Below are 25,184 nucleotides of genomic sequence, written 5' to 3'. Positions count from 1 at the left end.
CGAAATCCCTTGCTGTAAGTGTTATATCCACAAACCTTCCTACTTTATCAGCTGAGGACAAGACATGATCTATTCTAGAAAGGCTATTATGGGCGCCGGAATGATATGTGAATTGGCGTGCGTGGTGGAAGTGAGACTGCCAGACGTCCACCAGGCCTAATGTCTCAAGGAAGTCAGCGATATTGGAATGGGGACGGGGTTGGGGGCACGCGGTCAAGAACATTAAGGGTCGCGTTAAAGCCTCCTCCCAGTACTAGCTCTCCCTCAGGGAGACGGAGCAGAAAGGCGCCGGGGGCACAACCGAGTGGAGTGCGGGGGGATATAGACTGTAACTATGTTGTGCGGATGCCCCTCCCATGGACATGCAGCAGCGGCGAAGCGGCCTTGGTCATCGGTGTATGTGTGTTTAATTAGGAGGGGAGACTGCTTCCTGATCAAAATTCCAACCCCACGGGAGCCAGAGGAGAACTCAGAATGCACTATTAATCTGAATCCCCATCTTCCGAGGGCCTTACAGGTTGTGCCTACAAGGTGGGTTTCCTGCAGAAGTACTGCCGCGGGCGCTCTACGTTTAAGAAATTGGAGCACTAAGCCTCTTTTTACCTTATCTCCACGTTCCAGGAGATGACTGGCAGGCTCTGGACTCGTATGGTCTGTGGAATAATTGGGATGGGTGCGCAGTTACATGTGACATAAGAACTGTTGAAGTTAAAGCATTGTACGTGGATTACAAATTGCAACATCCCCCGGCGATTGAATTGCTGTACCGTGAACCTGAACGTTAAAGAAGAAAAAACAAACTAAAACAAAAAACAGTTGCCCCACCCCCCTCCCTGCATGACGGTTTAACAACTACCCGCCTCCCCAACCTTACAGAGTGCATAGTTCCCATGGTTCTATACCTTTGTGGGGGAGGAATCTACCCCAGTAATCCCTCCATCCCCGTTTCTTATCTGTTATGGTAAGTCTTCCGGACGTGCACTGATCTCCAGTGGTGGACAAAAGTCTTGCAAGGTCCCAACATACCCTCCGAAGGCAGCACAGCAAATGATGTTGAGGGCTACGGACAGTTGAGGGACTAGACACAGCATTCGGTCTCGCGTTCCCATAGTGTCGGGGACATACAGGCTGAACAGGTGGGTATTGCCGTCACATAAATTGCCTCCCAAGAAACTGTGCAAGTTCAGGAACACCAACTGAGGCTCAGTCTTTAAGAGAGGTTCTGTGGTGTTTGTTGGTCACTTAACTTTAGTGGAGCCATCGGGTGTGGTTTCTTCCTCCTGTTGCTGAGACCGAGGCCCACCTGCCCCCTGTCGATCGTGATCTCTAACGGATCCTCCGCAATTGGTGACCTGACGCCACCCATCCAGCCAGTCTTCTGGGGACATGAAGAACCACACCTTGCCGTCAACCACCAGTATTAACAAAGTAAGATCATGGAGTATTTAAGGTCACGGGCACGGAGTTCCTTCTTGATCGCTAAGAAAGTACGCCTTTGTTTGGCTACGGCAGCTGTGTAGTCAGGAAAGAATAAGATCGTACTGTGTTTGTATTGTACCGGAGGAGCTACTCTGGCGGTCTGTAAAATGAGGTCACGATCTCTGAAGTTGAAGATACTGGCCAGGATAGGTCTGGGTGGTGCACCTGGTTAGGGCCGACCCCCTGGAACTCGGTGGGCCCTCTCGACCGTAAAGTACTGCGAAAGGCCCCAGGGCTTCAAATAGTTTTTGATTAGGTCTTCCATGAAAAGGTCCACTCCGGACCCCCGGTTCCCTCCGGCACGCCCAAAATGCGCATGTTGTTCTGCCGGGAGCGGCCCTCAAAGTCGTCCAGTTTCGCCGCCATGGTTTTGTTTTCGGTCTCCAGGTGCAGCACCTGTCTTTTGAGAGCAGCGGTGTCCGCAACGAAACCAGCCGTGGTTGTCTCCACATCCGACAATCTGGTACTCAGTTTGCAGAAGTCTGCTCTTATTAGCGTGAGTTCTGTAGCGACAGTGTCAATCTTTGACTCGAGAGAGGAGTGCACCTTATTGAGCGTTGACATAATATCCTGTAAAGTGACTTCTTTGTTCGGTTTTCCAGTGTGTTCCTCAGTGGGAGTTGCTGCACATTCCAGCTGTTCCTGGCTCGACTTAGCACATGCATATTTGTCAATTTTGGCAGGTGAACACACGCTGGCCCCTGCCTCCCATGGGTTCACACAAGGTAGGTGGTAGTACTCACTGCCGCCTGCCAATGTGTATGGGGAGCACACGCGGCCTCTCGGGTTTCCTACCCCCTAAATAGCATTTGTTGTTCACCTGCAACTGGACTGCGACAGGGGGGGGGAAGGGTTGCGTCAACTATTATTACGTTGGAATATGGAGGAGTCCTGGAGGAGGTATCAAGCTGACTTTCAGTCCGCCCTGAGGAGGCAATGTGCACAAGGACTCAGTGAATGTGGTGGGCCGCTGTGGACCCGGGAAGTAAAATTGCGGTATGGGCGCTGTGGATATTCCTGGTTGCGCACATCGAGACCTCTACAACTGCAAGCGGCCGGGCATGAGGGCCGTCCGGAGCACTGAGGTTGACCTTTAGGAGTCTGGCGATCCAGGCATTCTCTTTCTTGAGGCAAGTAGGTTGTGCGCCCAACGGCAGCCCCGTCCTCTTCCGCCGCGCCAGGAGTAGTCGCCGCCAAGGATGGTGCATTCAATAGTCCTGGAGCCACACGCGGCCCCACAATGGGAAGGCTCCCGCCGGGGTCAGCGATGGTGCCCGTAACACCGTTTAAGATGATGGGCGGTCGTTCTCCCTAGAAACGCTGGTGCTACCAACGCACACGCAGGGGCACAGAGGGTGTTTTAATCACTGGGGCCGGTCGGCTCTACCAATGAACAGTCTTCAATGGGGCCCAGGAAGATCCCCTCTCACCTTCTGCCCCTCTCGGGGGTCCCAGCACCAATGATCTTACTCTGCCCTACACCGAGCCAGCAGGGACTCTGGCAGCTAACTGTTCTGATGTCTCACACCCAAAAACCGTACAAAATGCCTTTATAAAGTAAGTGCTAGTGCTAACAAAGGTACGATACGGTACATGCTTCTTGATAAACTTTACGACAGGACGTTTTTTCATTTATTTTTTTAGAATCACACATCGAGCTAAAAAACGAAAGAACTCCACGGCTGTGGCTTTTCTTTATATAGGTAAGTGGTAGCTGTTGGTGGACGATGGTCATGAGTGTTAGGCAAATATAGTTGGACTAAGGTCATGACATTTTTGTCTTTGTTTTCACAGTGTCTCTTGGTCCTGATGAGAACTCCTATATCCATTGGGGTTTGAAACGCGTAGACCTTTATGTTTTTCACTACCAAACCATTGTGTTAATTTTGTGACTTGTTTCGGTGCACTCTGAAGATAACTTTACATCTTTAGGAACTTAAAAATTTTTCTGTGATCATTATATGTCACAATGCTTTGTATGCAGCTATGTGCACCACAAAATTAGAATCTATTAGTGCTTTGTTTGGTGGGTGTTAGGGCCTCTTTTAAAATGATATTGGCCCAAAAGGAATTTGTGGTGTGTGGTGAGTGTGGGGATTGTATGAATGAAGACGGAATGAGTGTGACATAGTGTTTGTAAAAGTGGTGGCAATAATTGAAAACAATAGTGTGTAGAAGGCAATTATCAGATGTTTTTTATATGTATGAATATGTTCCCTCTATGTGTTTTTCGAAGGAGGAAATCTTTGGATATTGAAAATAAAGGCTACTAATGGCTGCTTGGTTTGGAAATCTTTGCACCATTCATTTAACTGTTTGAAATTTTCCATCAGTACTGGCATTTTGTACGTTTTTTGGTATAGTGGACTCAGCCTTACTGATTAGAGTCAGGCCCATTTTTGTTATGTAGATGTCTCAGACCCAGGCACAGCAATGCGGCCCCCGCTCCAGGCCACGGACGCAGCCGCTCCCCACACGGAGAGACACAAGACAGGCCGCCGCCATCTCGGGCCAGCAGAAAGTTGATAACCAGGGTGCAGAGTCTAAGGACCTACAAGGACCTTTTTGGGTTGAGAAGTTCAGTTCACAGAACATCGAAGATGGGACAGTTGGAAAGGAATCTGCGACTTGATTCTTTACTAGTTAAGGAATTACAGAAGGTAACTTGTTAATCTGACAGAGACTTCTAGCTGCAGAGCCCTTAGCTTACAATAGATACCAAAGCAATACCTCCTCGTGTTATATCCCCGAGGTTGGCCCATGTAGCGAAGTAGCATATTTCTTACACTGACCTCACAAACACACGTTTTCCAAGCTGTAACCTTTGGCATACATTTTCGCGTACAACAATGTTGGATTAGTTTCTCTGAAACTAAATTTGTTTTGCATTTCGCTTCCCGCAACATAACAATGCCCTGAACTTTACGTACAAGATCTCGTTACTTACTGCGCAAACATGTCCGCACTATTATCATCCACGGGACAACAAGACTATCTAGATATCCATAGCACCACTAAACTATACATACATCACAAGCTGATTTGTATTATAAAAGATAGGCATCCTGATGGATTGTTAGAGGAGGCACCAACACTGAGGGTCTGTGCATGCTGAAAGATCATCACGCAGCGGCCTGATATGTCGCAAGGGGTGTCTAGCTCGTGACCAGGGTTCACTCTTCCCCACCAGGTAATGGGGTAGGAACATCCCTTGGGGGGTTCTTGGTTCTAGGTACACTTAGTGTCGGGTCGACTCGTAGGAGTACGTTAGATTACTTCCTTGTTTATATGACTGAATATATACACTGTCTTAGCACCGTGGTAGAACTCTACCTACTATTGACACTTTTGGTGCTTGTAATCAGGTTTATCTGCTTCTGTCTCCTAATCATTGCAGCACACGTATTTTATGCAAGAATAACATTGGTTCAATAAATGGTATTGAAAACGTACTATTGTGTATTCTCTGTATATTCCTCTGAGAACCAGTGAGCACGAGTGACTGAGAAAGGTTCTGTAAAGTTTCCAGGATCCCTGGGCGATCAGGGTTATCATGTTCAGTGGTTCCCAGAAACCGTTCACTCCCTGTTAGGCTTGGGGTCTTATGGTGGCACTGTGAGCTAGTTGGTCTACAGGCTGACATCCTGCAGGGGTGTCTGGAATCAGTCTTGTCACCTAGCCCTTAGCTTATGTTATCCAAATAATGGGCAGGTCCTACGGATTAGTAGTAGCTACATGACACGGCGCCAAATGTTGGTTAGGCACTTATTTAATGGTCAGATCTGAGTAATTCAGTTGTGCTTTCTCAAAGGGTCCTACTCACATTCTTACCGGAGACGTCCATAGTGGGAAGGGAAACAAATCGGCCTAAGCTGAGTAGGTATGCCCTAGGTATTGGCTGTAGGTTAAATCAAGCTTAAAGGATTAAAGTTCCTACATTGTGCAAACCATCTCTCTATAAAACATCTATTAATTACTAATAGTGTAACAATGACCGAACACATTGATGTTATTGAATATCAGTTAGTTGGACTAAATATTTCAGAAAATTGCAGAAAGGCACTTACCATGAAATTATTACAAAATGGCCTCCCAGAGACAGGAGAAGTTACCTTCGTGGTTGAGGCACATGAAGCATTCAGGACAAAGAGATACTATTCATGGGTAAAATTCCCACCCGCAGATCCACACACATGGTTATTTCATGAATACATTGAAGATGACCCACTGGAAAAATATTTACCGTACATGGACTTAGAGGTCCTGTTAACTCAAGAGCACATTAATAGGTTTAAAGGTGCCCTACCACACACCACAGAACCCGTGAGACTCGGTCCGCTCAGCAGAGAAGGAGCGACATGGCAGATATTAGCTTCATATGCACCGCACCCAGACATTGCTGTCTTGACACCAGCAGGGGTACGCAAACTATATAGGGATTTAGTAAAAAATTACAGAAATTTAACGCAATATGTAATGAGAACATTGACAGTACAACCTGTGGTGGCTGCTCAAGTTACACAACCACACATGACTACCACAAGTATCAGTTTGCAAACACTTAATGCAATATTAGGAACGTTTCCCACAAAGCGAGAGCAAATACTGTTCTGGAAAGCACAGAAAACAGCACAACTTGAAGCAGTCTAGCCCCATACGAGCCCACAGGAGAGACACCGAATTTTGACAATTTGCTTGCCTATGGGGATGGCTTCCCCGATAGAAGACTGCGCCACTTGGGGTACAGTCTTCTCTGCTGTATATACCAGAACACATGGTACCCCTTCGATAGCAGTCATACCAGAGGTACTGAAACTCAAAATGAGTACAGGGCAGAGCCTGCCTTAGATCTCGGAATGAAAGTGGTAGGCAACTTTGCCCAAGTATCGGCAATCATGTTGAGCAACATAAAAGGGGAGGCAGCGGCGTTAGCTATACGCCAACGCCTGAGGGAATTCACTCCTGCACAGCAGGAGTGAGAATTACCTAAAATTATCTAAGAAACGTATGCCTCTTTAGGCAGGGATTATCTGGGAGCCAAACCCGGGAAACTGAAAGTTAAGAGTATTTCTGAAAAGGATAACTCTTGCGCAGGCACTTGATTCTTCTTAGAAGAAATGGGATAATAAACAAAAAATATGCAAAACAAAAATCAGTCATGGGGTGGGTCTCCTCAACAGGAACACATCATGTGAAAATATAATCTTTGAAACAGACAATATTAGAAAACCTGACAGGTATCAGGATACTGATACACGTTCATCTTGTTCCTTTCAGGCACTTCCGCAAAGCATCCGGAGAGTGACGGGCGGTCAGAATACAGATAGGAAGAGCAAGTCAAGGCAAAAAGGGAGACACATTGCACTTCGGAATACATCATCACACAAAAAGACAAACAAAAGACTGCTAAACCTCAATTCCAAAAGAAGATAGCTGGGATTAAGATTAGACATGTCCAGACTACTGAGGACTCTGCTTCTGAACGGGGAATGGGCAGGGACTAAGCTGGACAGCGCGGCAGAGTTCACCATAGATTGCCAGAACCTGATGGAAGTTAGTGGGATAGTAGCGCTGGGTGAGCATATCACGGTGGAAACACCTGATTTTTTTTTTTTTTTAAATGTGAAACTGTTTATTGTTGTTTTTCAATTATACATGTTAGAATGCAGATATATACTGTTAACAATAGAATCAGTTGAGATCAAATCACAGATCGCACATTGTGCGAAGTCGGTGGGTATTTTAACAGTGACTATATTGGCTGTAATCATATATCAAGTTAGTCTCTAGTCAATACAACTGTTATACATCCGTATTTATTGCTACTCACTTGAACTACATACGCCAAGCAGATCTGCCCCTTACAGTTCAACAAATGATCCTCCTGAGCATTGTGCAAATGTTTCCTTCCAACATTTTCGCAAGGCTCCTTCTGGGATATAACTGAAGAAGGCTGTAACTATAGATTAATAATCATCTAATTAACAGAGAAAAATAACCAAAAAGGGAGGTTGGGAGGGAATGCTAAAATGCTGCACTTACTCATATATCTCCTTAGTTTCAGCTCATTTGTATCATCACAATAATGGATTATGGTATCTTAGCGATTATGCATAGGTACTACGTATATTATTGTACATAGTGATAACAGTCATTCCACAACTCACTATACATCCAACTCAATCTGTATCAGCAACAATCAGAGGGACCTCCGAGGCCAATGCTATTTGTAATGCCGTCAGGATCGTACCGCAGGCCGTCGAAATGGGATATTTATGCAACCCTAGCGTATCCTCCCTTAGCAATGAGACCACTTCGGCTTTGGTCCAATTTAACATAGAGTTGGCTCATGCTGTAAGAGGGGGTCCACTACTTTCCAGCACTGTGTAATAAGCCTCTTAGCCACCACCAAGCCCAAGTCTAAGAATTTAGAGGTCGCCCTTTACTCCTTTTTCCTAGGAAATATTCCCGTTATACAGGCCTTCTACGTGTTTGTTAGCAGTCTGCCCGTGCTGGTGGTCAAGAAATCAACCACACTCTGCCAATAACTCAATAATCTGAGACATGACCACAACATATGTAGTAGGTCAGCATATACCAAGCTATGGCGTGGACAGCATGCGTCCGTGTTTCTGAAATGGCTGTTAATTTTATCTTGAGTCAAATAAGCTCTATGAATTATATAAAACTGAACGAGTCTGCATTCAGCCGTTCTTGGGATCTGCCCTGGACTGTCCAACAATCTGCCCATTCTTTATGCTCCTAGGGTCTAGACAGGTCTATTTCCCATTTGTGACATAGGGGTGTTAAATCAAGGCAAGTATGCGAACGGATGGAGTCGGTAAACCATTTTATTAGATGACATCCCGTACCCAATACGTGAATATATTGCAGTAAAAGATGTGTTGGTGGTTCCTGTGTAATATCACCCCAATGGCACTTCAAGTTAGTTATCCAGGAGGCATGATTGCTCACTAAGCCACTGGAGTCAAGCTATCCTGGCTGAAGACGGCTGATAGCCAGAAACCGGTCCTAGGATGCTTGATTCCGGTCTAGGGAAGACATGGCTTGGCAGTTCGGGCTGGACTGTTCCCATGAGGCACAGGGTCAAGACTGATTTGCATATGGCCATGTCTGAACTGGGGTGGCTTGGTGAGCAAAATAACGATGGATTAAACCCAGATCTGTGACTGGGGGTGAATGTTTTGCCATTGTGCAACATTCCGTCCATCATGTGTGTTTTGCTGTTCACCCTATGTGGGAAGGGTATGTCCAGACGTGGGTCCCGTGCTCACTAAGCCACTGGAGTCAAGCTATCCTGGCTGAAGACGGCTGATAGCCAGAAGCCGGTCCTAGGATGCTTGATTCCGGTCCAGGGAAGACATGGCTTGGCAGTTCGGGCTGGACTGTTCCCATGAGGCACAGGGTCAAGACTGATTTGCATATGGCCATGTCTGAACTGGGGTGGCTTGGTGAGCAAAATAACGATGGATTATACCCAGATCTGTGACTGCGGGTGAATGTTTTGCCATTGTGCAACATTTCGTCCATCATCCTGTGTGTTTTCCGGGGAATGCCTTGTTCAATAAAAGAGAGGAATGGCCTTGGCTCACCCCCTACAAATAATTCCCCTAGAGTATGTATATTAGCATCTCGCCAGGTTATAAGCGACGCTGCAGTAACTCTGCCTCCCCCACTAGGCATTCCCAGAATCTGCCTCGCAGTCGCATAAGGTATGACATCCCACAATGGAAACACCTGATATAAAGGTTAGTGTCTCACATAGTTTATACAAAATAACGCTCCGGATGGAGGGGGACATACCCAGGAAGGTAAAGGGACTCTTTTGGGGCACTTGTCATATGGTTACGACATTCTTTTGGTCGAAAAGGATTGGCCACATGAGTTCGTAATAGACTGCCCTATGGGAGAAGTTATTTTACCAGTTTTTTCGGACCTCATACCAGAATCAGTTAGAAATTCATAACTGCAGGAGTGGGCATTGGCACTTCCTCCCACACTCTCCCGCAATCATGTTGGATGGGATGATGAGTCACCTCATCACAAGATCCCATTAAAATCAATTCCCCAACCCCAGAGACCATATAAAATAAAAAATTGAGCAAAGAAGCAAGTCAGGGAGATCCTAGATCAACTTGAATATCAAGGAGTTACAGAAAATATGCACCTCTCCTATAAACAATTCCTTGTTTCCCTTAGTGAAACCTGATAATTCCTATTGTCGAGTCTTAGATTACAGACATTTATTCGCATCCACACATATATTTGCAGTACAGCATGCACACAGTGCCACACTAATGAACAACGTTGTACGGAAAAAAAACACAACACAGCATTAGACATCTCAAATGTATTTTTCTGCCAAAATATAGCACTTGGAAGCAGATATTAGACAGCATTTTCATCGCTAGGCCCACAACACTAATTTTGTCGATTACCCCAGGGGTATAAGAACAGCCCCAGGTTGTTTTTAGCCATGGTAATAGAGTTACTTCAAAACATTGATGAGGAGGCATTGTCCTATGTAGATGACATACATCTGATGGATGATAAACTAATGGAATACTTGACCAGAGTGAACAACATAATACTTGGGATTGCTCACCTGGTTTACAAATTTAATTAAAAAACTAAATAATGGGGGGCGTGGCCGAGACAGCGATGTGAGCAGACGTGTCTCGAGCGAGCTCCGTCGCCCCGCTGCTCTATTAAGCCTGTTTGAGCGTAGTTTCGGGGGTCATCCACTCCTGGGGACCCCCGGTGCACTGCCGACCCTGCTGGTGATCCTTCCTGGCGGCGAACCGCGGCTGTGAGAACTCACGCGGTCGCAGCACACAGCTCCGGGGTCCCCGAGCTCGGCCGCTGGCCGCCATCTTGCCGCGGGGTCCGCTGCCGAGACATCTGGACTGGCTCTCAAGGAGGGGACCGGCACTGCGACCCGGGTGAGGCTCCGGAGCACCCCTGATCCCGCCTGCGGCTCCAATCCACCAGCGGAACCAGCCTAGCACCAGCTGCGACGCGCTGAAGCTGCCGGAGCCGGGCTGCCACCGGCGGGGCGCACAGCAGCGGCCTGGACGCCGCATCTACGAGAGCCCCCGGCTTTGGCGGGAACAGCAGGCCCAGACCGGAGGGGTCGCCGGAGGCCCCCTGCTCACGAGCCCTGACCACGGCTCCATCGCCCGTCGCTGGATCCATCTGGTGAGCTGCAGCGCGCCGCCCTCCCCCCCTTTCCATCTCCCGGAGGGGCCCGGCGATAGCGGGGCTCGACCGCTGGTCTGCCCGCCATCTTCCCCCCTCGGTGGAGGACAGACCCTCACGTGCAGACGGCCCCTACTTGAGTGCTCCCTGCTGCCCTGGACACATAGGCAGCGATCCGGGGAGCGGACCAGCTGCTGCGTGTTGGCGAGACCTGAGCCTCGGTGGGCCCCAGCTCAACAGGACGCATCCCCTGGCCGCCTCTCCGCTACAACCCGGCCCTGCCGAGCCTGGTGGGCTGCAGACTGGACGACCCTGCCGCGAGCATACAGGGACCACGGGGGCCTCCGCCATCGTCTACCCCCCGACCCTGGGCCTCTTGCTACTGAGACGCTGGGACACTAGGGAGGGCCCTCCTGGATACTCCTCGGCCGTCGCTGCGAGGCCGGCTGGGCGCCGCGCTGGGGGTAGGCCCTGACCCAGACGGGACCGGGAGGCTGCGCCACGCCACGAGCCATCGGAGGCCCTCCGCCTGTCGGCCCCAGGCCCTGCCTGCCGTGGAACACCTGCTGCCATCGCCTCCCTGGCGCCTCCTCTACCTACACGCTGCCTTGCCTCCCCGGCTGCGCCGTCTACCCCCGCTCCAGCGGCCCCTTCACATCCTGGACTTCTCTTGCTTGAGTGTGCCCCGCGTTCTGTTGGCGGACCGACCCGGCTTCGGGCTCGTGAGGGCCACGGCGCGCACCGCCATCTCCTGCCTCGTGGTCTTGAGCCCCTGATCGTGGGACCCGGGCAGCTGGATCACAGGGCGCCAGCGCGGCCTCCCACAGCATATCCCCCGCCGCAGACCAGGGGTCGTGCACAGCAACTGGCCCTGCCCCCCACTGCCCTTTGCCGCCCTGAGTGGACCATGACCCGCGGCAAGGGGACCAAGCTGGACCCCCCGCCCACGACGACCAGAGGAGCATCAGTGGCTTCCATGTGGGGCAAGGCGGGATCGCCATCATCCTCCGGGGGCCCCCCATCATCATCAGGGGGGAAACCCCCACCGCCAGCCGACTCTCCACCGGTGACACAGGCCTTCATGTCCTCCTTCATGGCTGATCTAAAGACTGAGATTGGATCCCTCAGGTCGGAGGTCCATACGTGCGTCAAAGAACTTCGCAAGGAAGTCACCGACCTCGGCGACCGGGTCGACGGCCTGGAAAAAACGGTCGATTCCCGCACCGAAGACCTAGAGCAGATCTGGCGGAGAGTGGCGACCCTCGAAGAACAACATATCCAGCTCCAGATCAAGCAGGAGGACCTGGAAAATAGGGGACGCCGCAACAACCTCCGCATACGGGGTGTGCCACTTGGAGAAGAGGGGACTAATACCATGGCCTATGTGGCCCTACTCCTGCAAGCGGTGTGGGGCGAGGAAGACGCCCCCCCCGCCGCGCCTCGACCGCGCACACCGAGTCTTTGGAGCGGGAGGAAAAGCGGGTCTCCTGCCCGACATCGTCACCAGGCTTCATTATTTCACTGAGAAGGAGGCCATTTTGAAGGCGGCTAGGGACAACCCGGACCTGAGGTACGAAGGCCACAAGATCCAGATCTTCCAGGACTTGGCCCCCACCACCCTCTACAGACGAAGGGTCTTCCGCCCGATCACAGAGAGACTCCGGACCCTCAACATCTCTTATCAGTGGGGCCATCCCTTTGCGCTCATCTTCAGGTGGGAGGGCAAGCGCAGGGCACTCAGGTCCTACCAAGAAGCGGCACAACTGCTAGGCATGCCGGAGTCCCCGGATCACAGTCAAACCCGCCCTCCCCACCCGGAGAAGGCCCCTCCACGCTCAGAATGGTCCACTGTGCGCAAACGTCGACGGCCCCCTCCGGTGGACGCACTCTCTGCCTCACAGACCAAACAGGACATCATCGCACACATCCGCTCCCTTGAGGGCGACCGTGAGGAACAGGCCTCCCAGCTCATCGCTTCTGGATCTGAGGGTGGGGATCGCCCCTCGACTCCGGAAGGACGCTGACCATTGCTACTGTGCCTCCAGCTGCCCTGAGCACACGCTCGCCCACTGGGCACCTTGATGTGTCCTCATGCACCATGGGGACCTCACCCCACTGTTCTTGGGGGAGGGGCCCCCCCCTCTCACTGGCGGGCCACATCCGTGGCTCTCCCCCCCCCCACCCGCGGGGGTCTGAAGGAATGGACGACACCCGTTGCCCCCTCCAGGCCATGTACTGCATCATGGAGCCCCAGCGCCCCATCAGCGCCTGAACGGACCATGTGGACCCCACGGCCCGACGCACCCCCGGACTACCTTGCAGCAGCGGGGTGGATGGGCTCTGAGACGACTTGATCTTATTCCACTTACCCAGATCTCCGCTCCCCCCCTTTGTCCCGTAGGAAGCGACATTCCTGAGTTCATCCAAACCCTTGGGTAGAGGATGTCCGGTACCTGGGACAATGTACACTGGCCCTGTTGGCCTGTTTTTGTTCTGTTTCTTCTCTGCGCCTTTTCTCTTTTTTCTCTCTCTCCTCTTCCTACTTTCCCCTTACGCTGCCCTCTCTCATTATTCTCTCCCCGCGCCTGCGAAGGGGTGGCGGGGTGGGTCATGCGGGGGTTGGCGCGCTGGAGGCGAGCTGAGGCTGCCGCTGTCCTGTCTGCGGGAGGGTCTGCTATGTTGGGTCTTGCGCGACTCCACTCCCCCTTAGTGCTATGACAGCGAACATCCCTACACCCTTGAAGGTCCTCTCCCTCAACGTCAAAGGGCTCAACTCCCCCAACAAGCGGAAGCAGATATGGCGCTACCTCCTACACCACTCCCCTGACATTATCCTCCTCCAGGAGACACACCTTCTCAGGGGAGACATCAAACGCATGGCGCACCCTAGATACCCTACACAGTTCTGGGCATCCTCTGACACCAAGACAGCGGGGGTGGCGATCCTCTGCAGGGCTGGCATTAGGCGGGGATCCGTGAAACCCTTCAAAAGCGCTGACGGGCGTTTCCTCCGAGCCACGGTACAGATGGGACGTGCACAGTTCACTCTAGGGTGTGTATACGCACCCAACCAGTCGCAGGACAAATACCTCCAGGCACTTCTGCGGGAGCAGTTCCCATCGGGCGACACTAATGTGATCCTGGGCGGCGACTTCAATCTTGTTTGGGACCCTGAGCTAGATCGCGCGGGAGCCCCCTTTAACGGCGCGGGAGCAATGTCCTCTACCCTTAGAACGCAGCTTACAGACCTGGGACTCGTGGACGTGTGGCGCTACCACAACCCGGGGGCCCGGGACTACTCCTTCTATTCACATTCCCATCGGACATACTCCCGAATCGACTATCTCTTCACCTCCCTTGAATTGGCCCGAGACTCCTTAGCTGCCGCTATCTCCGACATTTCCCTGTCGGACCACGCTCACGTGGAGCTTTTGTTGCAGGACCCCCTGGCCCGTACCGCTCGTGAACGCAGGTGGACGCTCCCGCCGAGGGTCCTCCGGGACCCGGATGACGTCGCCAGCATCCGTGACGCCATAGACTCGTATTTCGCCGTTAACGACACCCCTGACCTGCCCTTTCACACGGTCTGGGATGCCTTCAAGGCCACCATTCGGGGCCACATCACCTCCCTGGCGGCGGCGCGGAGGAAGGAAGCGTTCAAGATGGAAACCGACCTGGCTAGCGAGATCAAACTGGCGGAGGCCCGGGACCGGGGCTCCCCTTCACGGGCGTCAAAGAGAACTCTCGCCAATCTCAGGGGGCAACTCCGCGCCCTGCGCACCAACAAGGCGGAACACTCCCTACTAGCGCTCAAGCAACGGTATTACGAGGGAGGGGACAAGGTTGGTCGTCTACTGGCCGGCAGGCTGCGGGCACGTGCCGCTAGGGCCCACATTGCCAATGTCAAGCGGCAGGATGGCACCAGTGCCACATCTGAGACGGCCAAGCAGGCCGCATTTGTCGCTTACTACTCCTCCCTGTATGCTGAGGAGCCCACCTCTGCGGAGGCACGTGAGGCCGTCCTCGCGGACTTCGGGGGGTCTCCACTGTCCCCGGCGTGTGCAGCCACGCTAGAGGGCCCCTTGCAGGAGGAGGAAATAACAGAAGCTGTCAAAGACCTCCCCGTGGGGAAAACCCCGGGGCCGGACGGCCTGCCGTTGACCTTCTATCGCCTGTTCCTGACCCAGCTCCGCCCGCATCTGCTGCGGCTCTACAGCTCCTTCTCTGACACCGTTGGCCCATCCCCTGATATGGGCCTGGCAGAAATTGCCCTGATCCCCAAGCCTGGGAAGGACCCCGACCTATGTGCCTCCTACCGCCCCATCGCCCTCCTTAACACCGATCTCAAGATCTACACTTAGATCCTGGCCAAGCGGCTGGACCCGCACATGCCGGGATTGGTGAACCCGGACCAGGTGGGATTTATACGGGACCGTCAGGGAGCCGACAATGTTCGCAGGCTGGCGCACTTAGTGGGAAAGGTGCACCACTGGAAAATCCCGGCCTGCCTCCTCTCGCTGGACGCAGAAAAGGCCTTCGACCGGGTCGACTGGACCTTCCTGCGGGCGGTCCTCAAGAAACTAGGTCTTGGCCCTACCATGATCTCCAGGTGCATGGCCCCTTACCTTGGGCCGCAGGCCAGAATTCGGGTCAACGGCCAACTGACATCGCCGCTCTCGATTCACAGGGGCACGAGGCAGGGATGCCCGCTTTCGCCGCTCCTGTTCGCTCTTGCGGTCGAGCCACTGGCGGAGCTGATTAGGCGCGCTCCTGACATTCATGGTATCCCCCACGGAGGGCGCACTAACAAGGTAGCGCTGTTTGCGGACGACCTGATTCTTACTCTTACGAACCCTCGGGTCTCCCTCCCAGCGGTGCACAAAGCCCTCTCACTGTTTGAGCAGGCGTCCGGCCTTAAAATTAACCACACCAAATCTTGGGCGCTTAACCTCACCATCCCCGATGAGGAGGTCTCCTTCCTGAAGGGGGTCACACCCTACCGTTGGGCGGATGACCACATTCAATACCTGGGTCTGGACCTCACACCCCACCTTGACTCGTGGTCCTCGAGGAACTGGGCCTCTTGCCGCAAGGAAGTTCTGGCGGACCTGCGGAAATGGAAACCCTTGATGATTTCCTGGCTGGGGCGGCTCAACGCTGTTAAGATGTCGGTCCTCCCCCGCATTCTGTATGTTTTCCAGTGCCTCCCCACCCCGATCCCGATTCACTGCATCAGAACCCTCCAACGCGACCTCACGTCCTTCATATGGGGGGGCAAATGGCCCCGGTTCTCGCAGAAAGTCCTCATGGAGCCGAGAGACAGGGGTGGCCTGGCCTGCCCGAATCTCCTCCACTACTATTGGGCGGCGCATCTCCGGTTCGTGATAGAATGGGGTGCACGCGAAAGCGACAAGCACTGGTTCCACATGGACCGAGTGGTCACGGGGCGCACCATATGGGACCTACCTTGGTTACCGCGTGTGGCGCGCTCCAGAAGTGCATATATGGCGGTCCCCACGAGGACGGTTCTTGAAGTATGGGACAGAGTGGCAGTGTCCAAGGGTCTAACCACGTTCCCCTCTCCACACACCCCAATTGCAGGTAACCCGCACTTTCCCCCCGCTGCCCAGACCCGAGCTTTCGAGAGCTGGACACAAGGTGACTGCAGGGTTGCTGGAGATCTTTTTCTTGGTGGGTCGCCTAAATCATGGCTGGACTGCAGGGAAGAATTTAGCCTCCCTTTAACTGCTAGCTTACAGTATGCGCAGCTGCGCCACTGGATCTCGGGAGACGACATGTATCAGGCTGCTACCAGGGCATATACCCCATTTGAGAAGTTGGCGCGCTCCCTCGGGGGACTGAAACGGCTCATCTCCCAGATCTACAACATATTGCAACACCCCATCGCTCCGCCCGCACATCCCTATCAGAGGCAGTGGCAGTCGGCGACTGGCGCTGATATCACGCCATCTCAATGGACTCGGCTCTGGAACGACATCCCCAAAACCTACCGCAGCATCCCGCAGAGGGAAAACGCGTACAAGATGCTAACGCAATGGTACTACACTCCCCTGCGACTCAGCAAAATGTTCCCCACTTCCTCGCCGCTGTGCTGGAGGTGTGGCACTGCGACTGGTGACTTCGTACACATCTGGTGGTCGTGCCCTACCCTAGCTGTCTTTTGGAAGGAGGTCCTTAGTCACATTAAGAAGGTGTTGGGTTTTCCCCTCCCTGAAGAGGTTTGCACACTCCTGCTGGGCATTCGACCCCCCACACTTAGGGCCCTCACGCGCAGCGACTGGATCCTCACCCTTCACATGTTAGGTGCTGCCAGGCAACTCATTGCTCTGTACTGGAAGCGGGCTGAGGCACCGCCGATAGCATCCTGGTTCGTGCGCCTCTGGCAAGTCCTGACTATGGAGCTGCTCACGGCGCGGATACAATCAAGGGAGGTGCGCTTCAAGGCAGTGTGGGACCCTCTCGTGCGCTACCTGTGCTCCATCAGCTATGCCCGCCACATGCCCCCCAGGCTTCGCGCCCTGCAATTGTTCGAGGATGCCCTCATCCCTGCTGACCCGAGCAGGCTAGGCTCTTAGTCACTTCCCCCAGTGCCGATTTGCATTTTCCATCTCCTATTGGCGACTGCAGACGCACCCCCCAGACCCCTCTCCACCTCGCCACTGCTCACTCCTCTTCCGACTTTTTCTTCTTTCCTACTTGCCACTCTGGCTTCCGCCCCTCTTTGGGGCAGTTTGGTCCCTGTTGGGCCTTTGAAACTGTGACACCATTGCTCTCCCTCCCATACGCGCCTCCCCGCAACAACGACGCATTGCCAGCATATGGCCGCCTCTTGCTATACTCTCCCCTAAGCCACGCGGCCGGCCCCCTCCGGGGGTTGTAGGCAGGGCGCTGTGTTAACGGTTCCACCTCCCCTGGTTAGTACTACCTACTGGCTTTTCTCTGCGCGGCCGGCCCCGAAACGGGGTTGTAGGCTTATCGCTGTGTTCACAATAAAAAACAGATTTGAACAAAAAAAAAACTAAATAATAATTGCCCACTTCAGTGTCCTATTTTTAGGATACGAGCTGCCAAATGTAGGCAAAAGCCTGGCAGCGCACTTTTTAGAGAAAGGTGAACTGCTACAACCTCAGACAACTCTGAAAAGACTATAATCCATTTTTGGATTCCTGAATTTTGGCAGAACTTACATTTTGGATTACGTAGAGAGAGTAAAACCTTTCTATGACTTAATCAACCCTGAACTTTGTGTACCTTTGGACACAGGAACACACAGATATCCAGCATTCATTACAAGCCGACATGATAGTGGGGGGCAAGATGGAGTCAGCGTGAGTGCTCGCGCTGCTCACGCCAGACGCGTGAATGATCGGCTAGCCGCCCGGCGCCCTACAATGCGATGCCGGTTTAGAGTACGCTGAGAGCACAGAGAACGCCGAGAACATTGTGGCTGTCCTCCGGAGGTCCCGATCTTTTGCAGTTACGCCGTGGATGTGGAATCTTTAGTGAGGCAACCCACAAGGCTATTCTTTATACTTCTGCACTTTCATCGGATCCCCTTGTTTGGCCCGTCTTGTGTGCAATTGCGGCTTTGATCTGGACTTCGCCGCTCACAGCCCCTTCAATCACCCACGGGCTCAGTGGGAAACGGACATGGCGGCTGCTCCTCTTATCCAGCAGAACAAAAAGCCTGGACATGAGTGCCGGGGGGGGCGCGGAAAGGTGGCAAACTGAAAACTCCAGCCATCCCCGAGCCCAGAGAATCCAGGGATGCTGCATCAACTGAAGGGGCTGCCAAACTCAGGCAAGAGGTCAGTGCAAACAAAAAACTGTTGGGTAAAACAGGGGGGAGCGGGCCGCTCAAAGACTCAAAAGATTCTGCATCCACGCACCCCCCCCCCCCATAGCGAAAATTTTCATGGGAGCCAGAGCCAAATCCTCAGGTACCATTTCTAAGACTCTTGCACTCCCCACTGAGAATGCCCTTACGGTTCCACAAGCTACGCCAATCACATCAGCATCCATACTGGGCTCACAGCAGAAGGCTTGCATAGCAGTTAATCATGGGACTATCCAGGATGAAAATGGATCCAGAGAAATGTCACGCATTGACACTGACACTAATAGCACCCCTGTCGGGCTACATGACTCAGCTTCGAACTCAGGCACCTCACTCTGTGTACCGGCTATTAACCACCCAAATGGGGCTACCACACAACAAGCTCTCCCAGCCCGGCCCTTTGTGGTACAGGAACAGGGTAACTGCTCCAGTGGTGGTAGTCTCGGCACCCCGCTCACAGCACCTGAGATGCAGATAGCAGGCATAACCAACTTCATTCAGAATCTAGAGTTTCCCCTCAGAGCGAAAGCCCCTTGGACCCCTGAAGCAGGGCTCGAGCATTTCTACTCAGTCTCTGACAGCACACCTACCTCGTCAGGTGAGGGAGGGTCCGACGCAAGTGAAGGAGACAGCAAGGTCTCTAACAAGGATACTGGCACGGGCCTACGACCAAAAAAAAACCAGAAGTAAGAGCAAGCGGCGCAGCCAGTTGCAATAGGACTACTCAGACTCTCAAATTTCTTATCCTTTGGAAGAGGATGATCCCAGCGCCACACAGTGGGGGAGTACAAAAAGCCTGCATGCAGATACAGCTGAGCCCTCCCTAGCTTCTATCTTAACTTCCATCAAAGAGTTTCAGGAGGAGGTTCGGGCAGATAATCGCGCTGCTAAAAGTGCTGCCAAAAAACTTCAGGGCGGTCTAAGACGGCTGAATAAAACCTGAACCGACATAAGTGACCGTGTCGCCATGGTGGAAGCACAAACTGAGCACTTGGAAACCGAATCCGTTGCAACTAAGCAGCAGAGTGAGTCTAACACCGCCTGCCTGGTAGACCTAATGTCCAAGATGGAGGATCAGGAGAACAGTCAACACAGGAACAACCTCCGCCTGCTTGGCATTCCGGCAGGGAACGATCCTAGACGCTTCATCATTAAACTTTTGCAGGTCCCTTTTCCCGATCAACAGGGCTGGGACCGCTTTCCCTTCAACCAAAGACGGCAACACAACCGCGGCAATGCTACTGGGGGACAGCCAAGGGTATTCCTTGTTTACTTTGGATACTTTCTTCGCAGGCAGTTAATCTATGATCAGGCTCGCCCCAACTCCAAGAAAGGGGCCAAAGGTATAAATTTTTTTGCCAAACCCGACTTCTGCCATCAGACAGTAGAAAGGATATGGCGTCTGAGACAACTGATCTCCCCGTTTCAGCAGCTAGGGGCCAAAGTATATCTAATGAACCCTGCCAGACTCAAAGTAATTTTCAATGGGGGCACCGAGATCTTCCTGTCTAAAATAAAAGCTGGCGAATACTTGGACGAGCTAAAATACAAGAAGAGTATTAGATGAAAAGCTCACCCTTTGCCCTCGTTATTTTCTTCATGCTCGCACCCCTGTTCTCACAGTACTTCTAAAGTTTCAAGCCACCAAGGGCCGGGACAATGGTTGCACTACGACAGCTCTATGTGAATTTCACAATTGATTTATTGGGTAGTCACATGTATTCTCTGATTGCTTTCTCCGTCTTTTCTTATTTTTGGGGAAAACCAGAGGGCTACTAGCCGATTGAAAGTTTAATTTGGCTTTTTTTTGTAGGCGTGGCTGACAGTCGGGGCTCATGTCTGACCACCATTACTCAGGTTATTCTTGATTGCTCAGAAGAAGGGTGGAGGGGGGCTGGTGGGGGGCGGGACAGGTAACAAAAAATGGAACAGAAATTTCAAGGGCACTTTTTGGCACACACATATCTCCATGTTTACTTTCCAAGTTTTCGGTCGAGATCCAAGGTTTCCTTTTAATACTTAGATGGCTAAGATAGATTCACTTAGGATTGATCTGCCAACATTTGCGGATTGAATGACTCCTCGAAAAGGCAAAATGTGGCCCAAGGCCTACGGTCCCTAGGGGGCAACATCATCTGCCTCCAGGAGACCCACATAGAGGGCACACAGAAACATCTACTAGGCACACTAGGGTGTGAAGCCTTGGGAGCTACCTCACAGGGCGCCAAAATAAAAGGGGTGGGAATCATGGTTTACAGAAGACTTTCTCTCAACAATCCCCGTGTTAAATCGGATCCACTGGGCAGATGGGTAATAGCCGAGTGCCACCTTCCCTATAACCCTCCTTTTACCCTCTGCTCACTGTATGGTAGTAACCTCCACGATCCAGGGATCATCAACTTGGTTTCAGGGGAATTAGCTCATTGGCCCACCCCTATCATCTTGTGTGGCGACCTCAATAAACATCTGCCCAGTAACTGAAAAATTGATAACAAATGGAAGTATAAAGGCAGAAAGCCCCTAGTATTTCAAGCCTTAATCAACCTAGCTCAGGTCCATGGACTTAGTGACATTTGGGCCAGTTTAAATCCTACGCAGCCCGGCTACACCTTCTTTTCAGCCCCGCATCACACTTTAGTCAGATTAGACTATTTCTTTGTTTCATCCTCACTTCTTAGCAACTGCATCATTGACAGGGCACCTCGCTTTATGTCAGACCACAATCCTCTCATTTTAAACATCAAGGGATTAGGGAACAGGAAGGAGGTACCAATATGGAGTTTTGAGAAAGCCCTCTTACAGGACGCAGGCTATCAGGCACATATGCAAGGTTGGATCCAGGAATTCCTGGAAATAAACATCGGTACCGCCTCAACTATGACTGTCTGGGATACACTAAAGGCGGGGGTCAGGGGTGAAACTCAGATGTACTCAGTTAGGAAAAACAGGAAGGAGAAGCTGCTAATTAGCGATCTGCAGGGAAAACTAAGGAGAGCTGAAACAAATCTGGTGCAAATAATCAAAGCGGGACAAGATATTAAAACTGTCCAAAAAGAGGTAATTCTTGCTAAAGCAGAAATAGGGGCAATTTTTACGGACAAAACCGCAGCTAAGTGGGCAATCTTACGGGAAAAAACTATGAGTACAGTGATTACATTGGGCACCATCTGGCCGTCAAGACCAGGCAACAGTACACAAGTAGTGAAATACACACAATTAAGCTAGCTACAGGGAATGAGACCAATGATCCTAATGCTATACAGAAGGGATTCCAGAAATTCTATACCGAGCTATATACAGAGGAGAACTGCAGTGCGACTGGTACACTCGAAAGTGAGAGAGCTAGCTATCTAAGTGAGATTGACATTAGACAGCTTAACTCTGATAATAGTGAACTGCTAGAACTTACACCAACTTGGGATGAAATTATGGAATCCCTATCAAGCTTGCCAAACGGGAAAGCTGCAGGAATGGATGACATTCCTGTGGAATTTTATAAGATCTTTGTCCCTCAAATTAAATCAGTCTTCACAGACGTGGTAACCTCTAACTTCAATGGGGCTTCCCCTCCTGCTTCCTGGTCTAATGCGAGAATATCTATATTTCCCAAAAAGGGAAAGTCTCCATTGGAGATGAGCTCATAAAGGCCCATTACTCTCATCAACTGCGACTCCAAAGTCTTCTCCAAAATACTGGCATCTAGAATATCCTCTGTGGTTTAATCCTTAGTTTCAGAATGGCAACATGGCTTCATTCCAAAAAAAGGCACCACGGAACATGTCAGGCGGGCCATTACCCTCTTTGACGCTGCGCAGGCGGCTGGAGACCCGATGTCACTAAAACTGCTAGATGCTGAAAAAGCATTTGACCGGGTCTCTTGGCGGTTCTTGTGGGCGGTCATGGGCAGGATGGGCTTTGGGCCAAGACTTACACAGGCGGTACAAACTCTATATCTCAAACCGACGGCCTGTGTATCCATTATTGGGCAACTCACTCAACAATTTAACATCTCTCGGGGCACCAGGCAGGGCTGCACTTGCTCCCCTCTGCTATTTGCCCTTTACCTAGACCCATTTATCAAACAAATTGAAAGGAATCCCGCCATTTTAGAAATTAGCTTCCAGGGTATTAACACTAAAATCATGGCTTATGCGGAAGATCTGGCCATTACTTCCCCCGATCCCGTGAATTCCATACTGGCATTGGAGACAGAGGCATAAAGATTTGACAACAATCTCAGGCTACACCTTGAATAAAAATAAAACACAAATAATCATAAACAAAGAAATCACCTGGACTGATGTCAGGGTAGTGCCTTAGGCTAAATATCTGGGGGTTCTCATATCAGCTAACATTTAAAATGACATTTTCCTAAACTCCTTTACTTCTTTCGCACCATACCCTTGGAATTTAGCAAAACCAACCTGCAGAAATTCTAGCAAATATTCATACAGTTCATCTGGGCCTACTCACAACCAAGGCGGGCGCTAAGGCAACTATTTCTTCCAAGAGAGCGGGGCGGGTGTTCCTTCCCCAACATTATGCTATATTACTGGACCGCAGTTATGCAATACAGTTCTGAGCTGGTGAGGGATTTCCCCCTCTCTTCTGTATCTGGGCTTGCCTCTCCTTTTCAACTCCTACTGGGTGAACAGCACTGGGACTGCCTTCTCCGAGAGACCTCATTTGGATACTACAAACGTGTGAGATTTAAGACTTTAATGAACTCATACAGGGTCTTCTGTAATATCCGTAGAATCTTTGGGCTGGGAAGATTTAACTACTACTCTCCTATTACTACCAATTGCAATCTTCCCGCTATCTTTGGAAAATCCTACTTCTCAGACTGGCACAAGGCAGGCATCATGAAACTGGGGGATCTTATCACTAGCGAGGGAGTCAAATCATTTATAAGCTTACAATCCAAATATGGTTTGAAAAGCCAAGATGCTTTTAAATATCTCTCCATATGTGATTTTCTCTCCAGAAAGGTTGGGGTACCGCAGGGTTCTCGGAAGTGGAACTTCTTAATACACTGCGCAACACCACGGCCCCTGGGATAGGTCTTTTGTATAACATACTAAATAGACAAACCCCAGACGACCTACAGACAATAGCGGAAAAATGGCACACCAAACTCTAATCCCCACACAGTATATTTTTCAACTCCTTAGCACTCTCTCAAAGCATTTTGCTGTCAGCCAAGCTTGGATGCTTAGGTACCTGATATTCTCCCATGTAATTTCCATTGAAATCAATGGAAACTCCATGACGAGTTACCCCTGTCATTAGCATCCAAGTGGTTAAAACTGTATTTTTTCTGTATATTACCCCCAGTAAAATTGCTAAATGGGGAGTTGGCAAAGGGACACTCTGCCCCCGGTGTTCTGAATATGGCGCCGATTCAATTCACATATTTGCAACCTGTCCTAAACTTGCTTCAATCCTCCTTAAGGTACAGGAATTTCTAGGGGAAGTCACCACTCAGTCTATTGCACTAAACCCCACAGTCATCATGTTGAGGACCTAGTCTGAAGCTATTAGGATTAAAAGTGGGGGATTCATCTTCATTGCAATGGCTGTGTGGAGGATCTGTGTTGCTTCCGCTTGGTTGGACGCCGATCCCCCATCATTCTCTCAGTGGCTGGCCAGGCTAGTCGCAACTTACCATCTAGAGAAAGCTGTCTATGCCAGGAAAGGCCGTAAAAGTCGGAAGAAGGCCTTGAGGTGTGGGAAAGGCTAACATCTTGGTTGGAGCAGCTGGGATAATCCGGCCTGTGTGTTTTTTTTTCTCCCTCGCTTGTTTTCCTTTGCTTCCTATGGTATATTCCTAAACGATGCTTGGATGTTTTTCTTTTCCCTCTCTCCTTTTTTATTATTCTTTTCTTAAATCTTGATACTACAGTGCCTGCTACTTATGTTTACTCTCCTTTCTGTGCCACTTACTTATTATATTTACAACGTGGTGGGTGGGGTGGGAGGTTGACTTAAGCGATCTGGCAGCTCAAAAAAAACCAAAAAAACAAGCTGACATGATAGCTTGCAAACATTACAGACACGTCAACACAACTAACTTGGTGATCCGCGTAGTCGCAGGTCCAAATGGGTATACTTACATCACTTTCAATGAAGGTGAGACAGTACCTATTGCATACAAACGACATCTGTACACAAACTCTGAAATGTACTTTGTACCAACTGAAAAAATACTGACAACAGTACAAACTGCTGTAGTTAGAGAGAGAGCAATGGCACAGGGAACACGCATAATTGTTGTAACTCCGGTACCGACCTTAGAGGCCGTTACAAAAGCAAGCATCCCAAATGCCAAAGCGTTACATTCAAGATGGATTCAGTGGGCTAACTTTCTCACTGCACCAGACGTAGATTACAGATTCGATTCTACGTTACAAACACAAGCATTCCTGCAGCACAAACAAGAATATCCTCTACCGAATGAAATAATGCCTCTGGAACAGTATGAACGTATCATTTATACTGACAGATCTGCCCAGCTGGCAGTATGAATGAAACAGCAATATTCAGCAGCATGCACAATTGTAAAGGCATGCAGGCGAGATGGAAAATTCTGTCCCTAAAAAACACAGACTAAGGTTCCAGGAGACTG

The sequence above is a fragment of the Lissotriton helveticus genome, chromosome 5_1 (genome assembly GCF_964261635.1).
Source record: "Lissotriton helveticus chromosome 5_1, aLisHel1.1, whole genome shotgun sequence".
Taxonomy (NCBI): Eukaryota; Metazoa; Chordata; class Amphibia; order Caudata; family Salamandridae; genus Lissotriton; species Lissotriton helveticus.
This window is presented reverse-complemented; position numbering follows the sequence as displayed.